Source organism: Aristolochia californica, unplaced genomic scaffold, assembly GCF_029961685.1.
Source record: "Aristolochia californica isolate CCGP_79_NKW_82.1479 unplaced genomic scaffold, dmAriCali1.0.hap1 SCAF_8, whole genome shotgun sequence".
Classification (NCBI taxonomy): Eukaryota; Viridiplantae; Streptophyta; class Magnoliopsida; order Piperales; family Aristolochiaceae; genus Aristolochia; species Aristolochia californica.
In genome coordinates this window covers 33174375-33190418 of record NW_027182279.1, presented here as the reverse complement: position 1 = coordinate 33190418, position 16044 = coordinate 33174375, and positions in this window count along the sequence as shown.

The following is a 16044-nucleotide window of genomic DNA, read 5'->3' as shown; positions in this document are numbered from 1 at the left end:
CATCATGAATGTTTTGATCGATTAATGATGTGTAACGGGTATAATTTTAGTTAGAAACGACTTATAGTTTGGGAGTCAACACTCAAATAAAAATGCCTCCCCCCTATTCCGATGATTGCGAAACCCAAAATATATAAAAAAACGGAAAGAGTTTACAATCCTTTAAAAATAAAAGATACTTTTTGAAATTAGCTTTCTCAGAATATGTGCATTTCCATTTTGGATGTTCAATTTTTTTTCAAATCCAAACTTGAGTTTTCACTCTCCCATTTTTGTCGTAAACAAAAAAGATAAGGCAAATAGATCACACAACAAAATGAAAATTTTAGAGTTTATTTATGCAAAAAAATTTGAAAACAATAATAAATGTAAGTGGAGAAAATTTTTTCACACACCAAAAATGTACACCAAAGTTTTGTTACCCAGGTTTGGAAAATTCCACTAGTACAACCCCTAATAGCGTGGTGGAGTTTTATAAAAAAGAGATTTCTAATTGATCCTAACATGTTTTAAATGTGCTTGATATGCAGGCCGGAAACATGTTGAAGATGCTAATGACCTAATGATCCAAAAATTTCAAGGAGTAGAAAAACTTGAATTCTCAAGTAAACATGTGGACTAGAGCCTAACAACCCAGTTTTGGCCTATTTTACAAAAAACTGACCTAAGAATGATAGATCATGGTGAATGTTTTGATCGATTAATGATGTGTAATGGCTATAATTTTAGTTAGAAATGACTTAAGGCTTGGGAGTAAACACTACGATAAAAATGCCTCCCCCCTCTTCCGATGATTACGAAACCCAAAATATATAAAAAAACTGAAAGAGTTTACAATGCTTAAAAATCACAGATACTTTTTGGAATTATCTCTCTCAACATTTGTGCATTTCATTTTTAGATGTTCAATTTTTTTTCTAATCCAAACTTTAGTTTCCACTCTCCCTTTTTTGTCGTAAACAAAAAAGATAAGGCAAATAGATCACACAACAAAATGAAAATTTTAGAGTTTATGTATGCAAAAAAATTTGAAAACAATAATAAATGTAAGTGAAGAATTTTTTTTCATGCACAAAAAATGAACACCATAGTTTTGTTACCCATGTTTGGGAAATTCCACTAGTAGTCTAATAGCTTGGTGAAATTTTCTAAGAAACAGATTTCTAATTGTTCCTAACTTGTTTTAAATGTGGTGGATATACAGGCCAAAAACATGTTGAAGATTCTAATGACCTAATGATCCAAAAATTTCAAGGAGTAGAAAAAGTTGAATTCTCAAGTTAACCTGTGGACCAGAGCCTAACAACCCACTTTTTGCCTATTTTAAAAAAAGCGGACCTAATAATCATAGATCATCATGAATGTTTTGATCGATTAATGATGTGTAACGGCTATAATTTTAGTTAGAAATGACTTATGGTTTGGGAGTCAACACTTAGATAAAAATGCCTCCCCCGTCTTCCAATGATTGCGAAACCCAAAATATATAAAAAAACTGAAAGGCTTTACAATCTTTAAAAAATCACAGATACTTTTTGGAATTATCTCTCTCAGCATTTGTGCATTTCTATTTTGCATGTTAAATTTTTTTCTAATACAAACTTGAGTTTTCACTCTCCAATTTTTGTCGTATAAAAAAAAAAAGACAAGGCAAATAGATAAAAAAAAAAGAAAATTTCAGAATTTATGTATGCAAAAAAATTTGAAAACAATAACAAATGTAACAGAAGAAAAAGTTTTTACTCACCAAAAATGAACACCAAAGTTTTGTCACCCATGTTTGGGAAATTCCACTAGTACAACCCCTAATAACTTGGTGGAATTTGATAAGAAAGAGATTTCTAATTGATCCTAACATGTTTTAAATGTGGTGGATATGCATGCCAGAAACATGTTGAAGATGCTAATGACCTAATGATCCAAAAATTTCAAGGAGTTGAAAAAGTGGAATTCTCAAGTTAACGTGTGGACCAAAGCCTAACCACCTACGTTATGCCTATTTTAGAAAAAATGGACCGAACAATCATAGATCATCGTGAATGTTTTGATCAATTAATGATGTGTAAGGGCTATAATTTTAGTTAGAAATGACTTTTTGTTTTGGACTCAACACTCAGATAAAATGCCTCCCCCTCTTCCGATGATTGCGAAACCCAAAATATATAAAAAAACTGAAAGAGTTTTCAATCCTTAAAAAATCACAGATACTTTTTGGAATTATCTCTCTTAGCATTTGTGCATTTCCATTTTGGATGTTTAATTTTTTTATAGTCCGGACTTGAGTTTTCACTCTCATTTTTTGTCGTAAACAAAAAAGATAAGGCAAATAGATCACACAACAAAATCAAAATTTAAGAGTTTAAGTATGCCAAAAATTATGAAAACAATAATAAATGTAAGTGAAGAAAAAATTTTCACACACCAAAAATGAACACCAAAGTTTTGTAACCCATGTTTGGGATATTCCATTAGTACAACCCCTAATAACTTGGTGGAATTTATAAGAAAGAGATTTCTAATTGATCCTAACGTATTTTAAATGTGGGTGATATGCAGGCCAGAAACATGTTGAAGATGCTAATGGCCTAATGGCCCAAAAATTTGAAGGAGTAGAAAAAGTTGAATTCTGAAGTTAACGTGTGGACCAGAGCCTAACAACCCACCTTTTGCCTATTTTTCAAAAAGCAGACCAAACAAGCATAGATCATCATGAATGTTTTGATTGATTAATGATGTGTAACAACTATAATTTTAGTTAGAAATGATCTATGGTTTTGGAGTCAACACTCAGATAAAAATGCCTCCCACCTCTTCTGATGATTGCGAAACCCAAAATATATAAAAAAACTGAAAGAGTTTACACTCCTTAAAAAATCACAGATACTTATTTGATTTATTTCTCTCAGCATTTGTGCATTTCCATTTTGGATGTTCAATTTTTTTCAAATCCAAACTTGAGTTTTCACTCTCCAATTTTTGTCGTAAACAAAAAAGACAAGGCAAATAGACCACAAAAAAAAAAAATTTAGAGTTTTGTATGAAAAAAAAATTGAAAACAATAATAAATGTAACAGAAGAAAAAATTTTCACGCACCAAAAATGAACACCAAAGTTTTTTCACCCATGTTTGGGAAATTCCATTAGTACAACCCGTAATAGCTTAGTGAAATTTTATAAGAAAGATATTTATAATTGATCCTAACATGTTTTAAATGTGATGGATATGCATGCCAGAAATATGTTGAAGATGCTGATGACCTAATGATCCAAAAATTTCAAGGAGTAGAAAAAGTGGAATTCTCAAGTTAACATGTGGACCAAAGCCTAACCACCCACGTTTTTCCTATTTTACAAAAAATGGACCTAACAATCATAGATCATCGTGAATGTTTTGATCAATTAATGATGTGTAAGGGCTATAATTTTAGTTAGAAATCACTTATGGTTTTGGACTCAACACTCAGATAAAAATGCCTCAATCCTCTTCCGATGATTGCGAAACCCAAAATATATAAAAAAACTGAAAGAGTTTAAAATCCTTAAAAAATCACAGATACTTTATGGAATTATCTCTGTCACCATTTGTGCATTTCAATTTTGGATGTTCAATTTTTTTAATAGTCCAAACTTGAGTTTTCACTCTCACATTTTTGTCGTAAACAAAAAAGAAAAAGCAAATAGATCACACAAAAAAATGAAAATTTTAGATTTAAGTATGCCAAAAATTATGAAAACAATAATCAATGTAAGTGAAGTACATTTTTTCAGGCACCAAAAATGAACACCAAAGTTTTGTAACCCATGTTTGGGAAATTCCACTAGTACAACCCCTAATAGCTTGGTGGAATTTATAAGAAAGATTTCTAATTGATCCTAACGTGTTTTAATTGTGGGGGATATGCAAACCAGAAACATGTTGAAGATGCTAATGACCTAATGACCCAAAAAATTGAGTAGAAAAAGTTGAATTTTGAAGTTAAGTGTGGACCAAAGCCTTACAACCCACTTTTTGTCTATTTTACAAAAAGTGGACCTAACAAGCATAGATAATCGTGAATGTTTTGATCGATTAATGATGTGTAATAGCTATAATTTTAGTTAGAAATGACTTATGGTTTGGGAGTCAACACTCAGATAAAAATGCCTCCCCCCTCTTCCAATGATTGTGAAACCCAAAATATATAAAAAAGCTGAAAGAGTTTACACTCCTTAAAAAATCATAGATACTTATTTGATTTATCACTCTCAGCATTTGTGCATTCCCATTTTGAATGTTCAATTTTTTTTTTAATCCAAACTTAAGTTTTCACTCTCCCATTTTTTCGTAAACAAAACAATTAGGCAAATAGATCACACAACAAAATGAAAATTTTACAATTTATGTATGCAAAAACTTTTGAAAACAAAAATAAATGTAACTGAAGAAAATTTTTTCATGCACCAAAAAGGAGCACCAAAGTTTTGTCACCCATGTTTGGGAAATTCCACTAGTACAACCATACTAGCTTGGTGGAATTTTATAATAAATAAATTTTTAATTGATCCTAAAATATTTTAAATATGGTCGATATGCATGCTAGAAACATATTGAAGATGCTAATGACCTAATGATCCAAAAATTTCTAGGAGTAGTAAAATTTGAATTCCCAAGAGAACGTGTGAGCCAGAGCCTAACAACCCACTTTGTGCCTATTTTACAAAAAATAGACCTAACAATCATAGATCATCATGAATTTTTGATCGATTAATGATGTGCAATGGCTATAATTTTAGTTAGAAATGACTTATGGTTTGGGAGTAAACACTCAGATAAAAATGCCTCCCCCCTCTTCCGATGATTGTGAAACCTAAAATATATAAAAAAACTAAAAAAGTTTACAATCCTTAAAAAATCACAGATAATTTTTGGAATTATCTCTTTCGGCATTTGTGGTTTTGCATTTTGGATGTTCAATTTTTTTTCTAATCCAAACTTGAGTTTTCGCTCTCCCATTTTTGTCGTAAACAAAAAAGATAAGACAAATAGATCACTCAACAAAATGAAAATTTTAGAGTTTAGGTATGCAAAAAACTTTGAAAACAATAATAAATGTAACAGAAGAAATTTTTTTCACGCACCAGAAATGAACACCAAAGTTTTGTTACCCTTGTTTGGTAAATTCCACTAGTACAAACCCTAATAGCTTGGTGGATTTTTATAAGAAAGAGATTTCTAATTGCTCCTACCATGTTTTAAATGTGGTGGATATGCATGCCAGAAACATGGTGAAGATGCTATTGACCTAATACTCCAAAAATTTCAAAGAGAAGAAAAAGTTGAATTCTCAAGTTAACATGTGGACCAGAGCCTAACAACCCACTTTTTGCCTATTTTACAAAAAGCGGACCTAACAATAATAGATCATCGTGAATTTTTTGATCGATTAATGATGTGAAACGGCTATAATTTGAGATAGAAATGACCGATGGCTTGGGAGTCAACACTCGAATAAAAATGCCTCCCCCCTCTTCCGATGATTGAGAAACTAAAAATATATAAAAAAACTGAAAGAGTTTACCATCCTTAAAAAATCACAGATACTTTTGGAATTATCTCTCTCAGCATTTGTTCATTTCCATTTTGGATGTTCACTTTTTTTTCTAATCCAAACTTGAGTTTTCACTCTCCCATTTTTGTCGCAAACAAAAAAGATTTTGTATACAAAAAAGATTTATGCAAAAAAGATTTTTTTCCCATTTTAGAGTTTATGTATGCAAAAAAAATTTGAAATCAATAAAAAATGTAAGTGAAGAAAATTTTGTCATGCACCAAAAATGAACACCAAAGTTTTGTTACGCATGTTTGGGAAATTCTACTAGTACATCCCCTAATAGCTTGGGAGAATTTTATAAGAAAGAGATTTCTAATTAATCCTAACATGTTTTAAATGTGGTGGATATGCAGGCCAGAAAAATGTTAAAGATGCTAATGACCTAATGATCCAAAAATTTCAAGGAGTAGAAAAAGTTGAATTCTCAAGTTAACTTGTGGACCAGAGCCTACAACCCACATTTTGCCTACTTAAAAAAAAAGCGGACCTAAGAATCATAGATTATCGTGAATGTTTTAATCGATTAATGATGTGTAATGGCTATAAGTTTAGTTAGAAGTTACTTAAGGTTTGGGAGTCAACACTCAGATAAAAATGCCTCCCGCCTCTTCCGATTATTGCGAAACCCAAAATATATAAAAAAACTGAAAGAGTTTAGAATCCATAAAAAATCAAAGATACTTTTTGGAATTAACTCTCTCAGCATTGTTGCATTTCCAATTTCGATGTTCAATTTTTTTTCTAATCCAAACTTGAGTTTTCACTCTCCCATTTTTCTCTTAAACAAAAAAGATAAAGCAAATAGATCACACCAAAAAATCAATATTTAAGAGTTTATGAATGAAAAAAAAAATTTGAAAACAATTATAAATGTACTGAAAAAAAAAATTCACTCGCCAAAAATGGACACCAAAGTTTTGTCTCCCATGTTTGGGAAATTCCACAAATGCAACCCCTAATAACTTGGTGGAAGTTTATAAGAAAGAGACATCTAATTGATCCTAACATGTTTTAAATGTGGTGGATATGCATGCCAAAAACATGTTGAAGATGCTAATGGCCTAATGATCCAAATTTCAAGGAGTAGACAAAGTGGAATTCTCAAGTTAACGTGTGGACCAAAGCCTAACAACCCACGTTTTGCCTATTTTACAAAAAATGGACCTAACAATCATAGGTCATCATGAATATTTTGATCGATTAATGATGTGTAACGACTATAATTTTAGTTAGAAATGACTTATGGTTTTGGAGTCAACACTCAGATAAAAAAGCCTCCCCCTCTTCCGATGATTGCGAAACCCAAAATATATAAAAAACCTTAAGAGTTTACAATCCTTAAAAAATCACAGATACTTTTTGGAAAAATCTCTCTCAGAATCTTTGCATTTTCATTCTGGATGTTCAATGTTTTTTCTAGTCCAAACTTTATTTTTCACTCTCCCATTTTTATCGTAAACAAAAAAGAAAAGGCAAATAGATCACACAAAAAAATGAAAATTTTACAATTTATGTATGAAAAAAAATTTGAAAACAATAACAAATATAACTGAAGAAAATTTTTTCACGCACCTAAAATGAACACCAAATTTTTGTCTCGCATGTTTGGGAAATTCCACTAGTACATCCCTTAATAGCTTGGTGGAATTGTATAAGAAAGAGATTTTTCATTGATGCTAACATGTTTTAAATGTGGTGGATATGCATGCCAAAAACATGTTGTAGATTCTAATGACCTAATGATCCAAAATTTTCAAGTTGAAGAAAATGTGGAATTCTCAAGTTAACATGTGGACCAAAGCCTAACACCCCACGTTTTGCCTATTTTACAAAAAATGGACCTAACAATCATAGATCATCGTGAAGATTTGATCGATTAATGATGTGTAACGGCTATAATTTTAGTTAGAAATGACTTATGGTTTTGGAGTCAACACTTAGATAAAAATGCCTCCCTCCTCTAACGATGATTGTGAAACCCAAAATATATAAAAAAACTGAAAGAGTTTACAATCCTTAAAAAATCACATATACTTTTTGGAATTATCTTTCTTAGCATTTGTGCATTTGCATTTTCGATGTTCAATTTTTTTTCTAATCCAAACTTGAGTTTTCAGTCTCCCATTTTTGTCGTAAACAAAAAAGATAAGGCAAATAGATCACACAACAAAATGAAAATTTTAGAGTCTAGTACAACCCCTAATAGCTTGGTGAAATTTTATAAGATAGAGATTTCTAATTGATCTAACGTGTTTTAAATGTGGGGATATGCAGACCAGAAACTTGTTGAAGATGCTAATAACGTAATGATCCAAAAAATTCAAGGAGAAGAAAAAGTTGAATTCTCAAGATAACGTGTGGACCAGAGCCTAACATCCCACTTTTTGCCTATTTTTAAAAAAGCGGACCTAACAATAATAGATCATCGTGATTTTTTTGATCGATTAATCATGTGAAAAAGCTATAATTTTAGATAGAAATGATTTATGGTTTGGGAGTCAACACTCAGATAAAAATGCCTCCCCCCTCTTCCGATGATTGAGAAACCCAAAATATATAAAAAAATTGAAAGAGTTTACAATCCATAAAAAATCACAGATACTTTTTGATATTATCTCTCTCAGCATTTGTTCATTTGCATTTTGGATGTTCAATTTTTTTTCTAATCCAAAGTTGAGTTTTCACTCTCCCATTTTTGTCGTAAACAAAAAAGATAAGACAAATAGATCACACAAAAAAATGAAAATTTTAGAGTTTAAGTATGCAAAAAAATTTGAAAACAATAATACATGTAACTGAAGAAAAGTTTTTCATGCACCTAAAATGAACATCAAATTTTTTTCTCCCATGTTTGGGAAATTCCACTAGTACATGCCCTAATAGCTTGGTGGAATTTTATAAGAAAAAGATTTGTAATTGATCCTAACAAGTTTTAAATGTGGTGGATATGCATGCCAAAAACATGTTGAAGATGCTAATGACCTTATGATCCAAAAGTTTCAAGGTGTAGAAAAGGTAGAATTCTCAAGTTAACGTGTGGACCAAAGCCTAACAACCCACATTTTGCCTATTTTACAAAAAATGGACCTAACAATCATATATCTTCATGAATATTTGATCGATTAATGATGTGTAACAGCTATAATTTTAGTTAGAAATGACTTATGGTTTTGGAGTCAACACTCAGATAAAAATACCTCTCCCGTCTTCTGATGATTGCGAAACCCAAAATATATAAAAAATTAAAAGAGTTTACAATCCTTAAAAAATCACATATACTTTTTGGAATTATCTTTCTCAGCATTTGTGCATTTACATTTTGGATGTTCAATTTTTTTTCTTATCCAAACTTGAGTTTTCACTCTCTCATTTTTGTCATAAACAAAAAAGATAAGGTAAATAGATCACACAACAAAATGAAAATTTTAGACTCTAGTACAACCCCTAATAGCTTGGTGGAATTTTATAAGCAAGAGATTTCAAAATTATCCTAACGTGTTTTAAATGTGGGGGATATGCAGGCTAGAAACATGTTGAAGATGCTAATGATCTAATGATCCAAAAATTTCAAGGAGTAGAAAAAGTGGAATCCTCAAGTTAACGTGTGGACCAGAGCCTAACAACCCACTTTTTGCCTATTTTACAAAAAATGGACCTAACATTCAAAGATCATCGTGAATGTTTCGATCGATTAATGATGTGTAACGGCTATAATTTTAGTTAGAAATGACTTATGGTTTTGGAGTCAACACTCAGATAAAATTGCCTCCCCCCTTTTCCGATGATTGCAAAACCCAAAATATATAAAAAAACTGAAAGAGTTTACAATCCTTAAAAAATCACAGATACTTTTTAGAATTATCTCTCTCAGCATTTTTGCATTTCTATTTTGGATGTTCAATTTTTTTTCTAATCCAAACTTGAGATTTCACTCTCCCATTTTTGTCGTAAACAAAAAAGATAAGGCAAATAGATCACACAACAAAATGAAAATTTTAGAATTTTTGTATGTAAAAAAATTTGAAAAAAATAATAAATGTAAGTGAATAAATAATTTTAATGCACAAAAAATGAACACCAAAGTTTTATTACCCATGTTTGGGAAATTCCACTAGTACAACCCCTAATAGCTTCGTCGAATTTTATAAGAAAGAGATTTCTAATTGATCCTAACATGTTTAAATGTGGTGGATATGCATGCCAAAAACGTGTTGAAGATGCTAATTACGTAATCATCCAAAACTTTCGAGTAGAAAAAGTTGAATTCTCAAGTTAATGTGTGGACTAGAGCCTAACAACCTACTTTATGCCTATTTTCCATAAAGCGGACCTAACAATCATAGATCATCGTGAATGTTTTGAGCGGTTATTGATGTGAAATGGCTGTAATATTAGTAAGAAATGACTTATGGTTTGGAAGTCAACACTCAGATAAAAATGCCTCCCCCCTCTTCCGATGATTGCGAAACCCAAAATATATAAAAAAACTGAAAGAGTTTACAATCCTTAAAAAATCACAGATACTTTTTGGATTTATCTCTCTCAACTTTTGTTCATTTTCACTCTCCCATTTTTGTCGTAAAAAAAAAGATAATGCAAAAAGATCACACAAAAAAATTAAATTTTAGATTTTATGTATGCAAAAAATTTTGAATTCAATAATAAATGTAAGTGAAGAAAATTTTTTCACGCACCAAAAATTAACACCAAACTTTTGTTACCCATGTTTGAGAAATTTTCCTAGTACAACCCGTAATAGCTTGGTGGAATTTTATAAGAAAGAGATTTCTAATTGATCCTAACATGTTTTAAATGTTGTAGATATGCAGGCCAGAAACATGTTGAAGATGCTAATGACCTAATGATCCAAAAATTTCGAGTAGAAAAAGTTGAATTCTCTTGTTAACTTGTGGACCAGAGCCTAACAAACCACTTTTTGCCTATTTTAAAAAAAGCGGACCTAGGAATTAGAGATCATCGTGAATATTTTGATCGATCAAAGATGTGTAATGGCTATAATTTTAGTTAGAACTGACTTAAGGTTTGGGAGACAACACTCAGATAAAAATGCCACCCCCCTCTTCCGATTATTACAAAACCCAATATATATAAAAAAACTAAAAGAGTTTACAATCCTTAAAAAATCACAGATACTTTTTGGAATTAACTCTCTCAGCATTTGTGCATTTCCATTTTTTATGTTTAATTTTTTTTCTAATCCAAACTTGAGTTTTCACTCGACCATTTTTGTCGAAAAAAAAAAGATAAGGCAAATAGATCACACAAAAAAAGAAAAATTTAGAGTTTATGTATGGAAAAATTTTTGAAAACAAAATAAATGTAACTGAAGAAAATTTTTTCACGCACCAAAACTGAACACCAAAGTTTTGTCTCCCATGTTATGGCAATTCCACTAGTACAACCCCTAATAGCTTGGTAGAATTTCATAAGAAAGAGATTTCTAATTGATCCTAACATGTTTTAAATGTGGTGGATATGCATGTCAAAAACATGTTGAAGATGCTAATGACCTAATGATCCAAAAATTTCAAGGACTAGAAAAAGTGGAATTCTCAAGTTAACGTGTGGACCAGAGCCTAACAACCCTTTTTTTGCCTATTTTACAAAAAACGGACCTAACCATCATAGATCATCATGAATGTTTTGATCGATTAATAATGTGTAACAGCTATAATTTTTGTTAGAAATGACTTATGGTTTTGGAGTCAACACTTAGATCAAAATGTCTCCGCGCTCTTCCGATGATTGCGAAACCCAAAATATATAAAAAAAACAAAAAGAGTTTACAATCCTTAAAAAATCACAGTTACTTTTTTCGAATTATCTCTCTCAGCATTTGAGCATTTCCATTTTGGATGTTCAATTTTTTTTCTAATCCAAACTCGAGTTTTCACTCTCCCATTTTTTTGGAAAAAAAAAAGATAAGGAAAATTAATCAGACAACAAAATGAAAATTTTAGAGTTTATGTATGCAAAAAAATTTGAAAACAAAAATAAATGTAACTGATGAAATTTTTTTCATGCACCGAAAATGAACACCAAAGTTTTGTCACCCATGTTTGGGAAATTCCAGTAGTACAACCCATAATAGCTTCATGGAATTTGATAACAAAGATATTTCTAATTGATCCTAAAATATTTTAAATGTGGTTGATATGCAGGCCAGAAACATGTTGAAGATGCTAACCACCTAATGATCCAAATAGTTGTAGGAGTAGAAAAAGTTGAATTCTCAAGATAACGTGTGGGCCAGAGCCTAACAACCCACTTTTTGCCTATTTTATAAAAAATGGACCTAACAATCATAGATCATCGTGAATCTTTTGATCGATTAATGATGTGTCACAGCTATAATTTTAGTTAGAAATGACATATGGTTTGGGAGTCAACGCTCACATAAAAAAGCCTCCCCCCTCTTCCGAAGAATGTGAAACCCAAAATATATAAAAAAACTGAAAGAGTTTACAATCCTTAAAAAATCATAGATACTTTTTGGAATTATCTCTCTCGACACTTGTGCTTTTGCATTTTGGATGTTCAATTTTTTTTCTAATCCAAACTTGCATTTTCACTCTCCCATTTTTGTCGTAAACAAAAAAGATAAGGCAAATAGATCACTCAACAAAATGAAAATTTTAGATTTTATGTATGCAAAAAATTTGAAAACAATAATAAATGTAAGTGAAGAAATTTTTTTTTACGCACAAAAAATGAACACCAAAGTTTTGGGAAATTCCACTAGTACAACACCCAATAGCTTGGTGGAATTTTATAAGAAAAGATTTCTAATTGATCCTAACATGTTTTAAATGTGGTGGATATGCATGCCAGAAACATGTTGCAAATGTTAATGACCTAATGATCAAAAAATTTCAAGGAGTAGAAAAAGTTGAATTCTCAAGTTAACGTGAGGACCAGAGCCTAACAACCCACTTTTTGCCTATTCTACAAAAAGCGGACCTAACAATTACAAATCACCGTGAATGTTTTGATTGATTAATGATGTGTAACAACTATCATTTTAGTTAGAAATGACTTATGGTTTGGGATTCAACAATCAAATAAAAATACCTCCCCCCTCTTCCGATGATTGCGAAACCCAAAATGTATAAAAAAACTGAAAGAGTTTATAGTCCTTAAAAAATCACAGATACTTTCTGGAATTATCTCTCTCAACATTTGTGCATTTCCATTTTGGATGTTAATTTCTTTTTCTAATCCAAACTTGAGTTTTCACTCTCCCATTTTTGTTATAAACAAAATAGATAAGGCAAATAGATCACACATCAAAATGAAAATTTTAGAGTTTATGTATGCAAAAAAAATTGAAAACAATAATAAATGTAAGTGAAGAAAATTTTTTCACAGGCCAAAAATGAACGCCAAAGTTTTGTTACCCATGTGTGGGAAATTCCACTAGTACAACCCCTAATAGATTGGTGGAACTTTTTAAGAAAGAGATTTCTAATTGATCGTAACATGTTTTAAATGTGGTGGATATGCAGGCCAGAAACATGTAGAAGATGCTAATGACCTAATGATCCAAAAATTTCAAGTAGTTGAAAAAGTTGAATTCTCAAGTTAACGTGTGGACTAGAGCGTAACAACCAACTTTTTGCCTATTTAACAAAAAGCAGACCTAAAAATCATAGATCATCGTAAATGTTTTGATCGATTAATGATGTGCAACTGCTATAATTTTAGTTAGAAATGACTTACGGTTTGGGAGTCAACACTCAGATAAAAATGCCTCTCCCCTCTTCCGATGATTGCGAAACCCAAAATATATAAAAATACTGAAAGGTTTTATAATCCTTCAAAAATCACAGATACTTTTTCGAATTATCTCTCTCAGCATTTGTTCATTTCCATTTTGGATGTTCAATTTTTTTTCTAATCCAAACATGAGTGTTCACTATCCCATTTTTGTCGTAAACAAAAAGGATAAGGCAAATAGATCACACAACAAAATGAAAATTTTAGAGTTTATATTTGCAAAAAAATTTGAAAACTATAATAAATGTAAGTGAAGAAAATTTTTTCACACACCAAAAATGAACACCAAAGTTTTGTTACCCATGTTTGAGAAATTCCACAAGTACCACCCCTAATAGCTTGGTGGAATTTTATAAGAAAGAGATTTGTAATTGATCCTATCATGTTCTAAATGCGGTGGATATGCATGCCAGAAACATGTTGAAGATACTAATGACTTAATGATCCAAAAATTTCATGGAGTAGAAAAAGTTGAATTCTCAAGTTAACGTGTGGACCAGAGAGCCAAACAACCCACTTTTTGCCTATTTTACAAAAAAGTGGACCTAAAAATCATCAATCATCGTGAATGTTTTAATCGATTAATGATGTGTAATGGCCATAATTTTAGTTAGAAATGACTTGTGGTTTGGGGATCAACACTCAGATAAAAATGCCTCCCCCCTCTTTTGATGATTGCGAAACCCAAAATATATAAAAAACACTAAAAGAGTTTACAATCCTTAAAAAATCACAGATAATTTTTGGAATTATCACTCTCAGCATTTGTGCATTTCCGTTTTGGAAGTTCAATTTTTTTTCTAATCCAAACTTTAAGTTTTCACACTCCCACTTTTGTTGTAAACAAAATAGATAAGGCAAATTAAATCACACAAAAAAAAGAAAATTTTAGAGTTAATGTCTGCAAATAAATTTGAAAACAATTATAAAATAAAGTGTAGAAATAATTTTCAAGTACCAAAAATGAACACCAAAGTTTTGTTACCCATGTTTGGGAAATTCCACTAGTACAAACCCTAATAGCTTGGAGGAATTTTATAAGAAAGAGATTTCTAATTGATCCTAAGAGGTTTTAAATGTGGTGGATATGCATGCCAGAAACATGTTGAAGATGCTAATGACCTAATCATCCAAAAAGTTCAAGGAGTAGAAAAAGTTGAATTCTCAAGTTAACGTGTGCACCAGAGCCTAACAACCCACTTTTTGCCTATTTTTTAAAAACCGGACCTAACAATCAGAGATCATCGTGAATGTTTTGATTGATTAATGATGTGTAACGGCTATAATTTTAGTTAGAAATGACTTATGGTTTGGGAGTCAACACTCAGATAAAAATTCCTCCCCCCTCTTCCGATGATTGTGAAACCCAAAATATATAAAAAAACTAAAAGAGTTTACAATCCTTAAAAAATTCGAAGATAATTTTTTGAATTATCTCTCTTAACATTTGTACATTTCCATTTCTAATTTTTAATTCTTTTTGTAATCAAAACTTGAGTTTTCACTCTCCCATTTTTGTCGTAAACAAAAAAGATAAGGCAAATAGATCACACAACAAAATGAAAATTTTAGAATTTATGCATGCAAAAAATTTTGAAAACAAAAATAAATGTAATTGAAGAAAAAATTTTCACGCACCAAAAATGAACACCAAAGTTTTGTTACCCATGTTTGGAAAATTCCACCCGTACAACCCCTAATAGTTTGGTGGAATTTTATAAGAAAGAGATTTCTAATTGATCGTAACATGTTTTACATGTGGTGGATATGTAGGCCGGAAACATGTTGAAAATGCTAATGACCTATTGATACAAAAATTTCTAGGAGTAGAAAAAGTTGAATTCTCAAGTTAACGAGTGGACCAGAGCCTAACAACCCACTTTTTGCCTATTTTACAAAAAGCGGACCTAACAATCGTAGATCATCTTGAATGTTTTGATCGATTAATTATGTGTAACTGCTATAATTTTAGTTTGGAATGACTTATGGTTTGGGAGTCAACACTCAGATAAAAATGCCTCCCCCCTCATCGAATGATTGCCAAACCCAAAATATATATAAAAACTGAAAGAGTTGACAATCCTTAAAAAATCATAGATACTTTTTGGTATTATCTCTCTCAGCATTTGTACATTTGCATTTTGGATGTTCAATTTTTTTTCTAATCCAAACATGAGTTTTCACTGTCCCATTTTTTTTTTCGTAAACAAAAAAGATAAGGCAAATAGATCACACAACAAAATGAAAATTTTGGAGTTTATGTATGCAAAAAAATTTGAAAACAAAAATAAATATAAGTGAAGAAAATTTTTTCATGCACCAAAAATGAACACAAAAGTTTTGTTACCCATGTTTGGGAAATTCCACTAGTATAACCCCTAATAGATTGGTGGAATTTTATAAGAAAGATATTTCTAACTGATCCAAACATGTTTTAAAAGTGGTGGATATGCATGCCAGAAACATGTTGAAGATGCTAATGACTTAATCATCCAAAAAGTTCAAGGAGTAGAAAATTTTGAATTCTCAAGTTAACGTGTGCACCAGAGCCTAACAACCCACTTTTTGCCTATTTTTTAAAAATCGGACCTAACAATCAGAGATCATCGTGAATGTTTTGATCGATTAATGATGTGTAACGGCTATAATTTTTGTT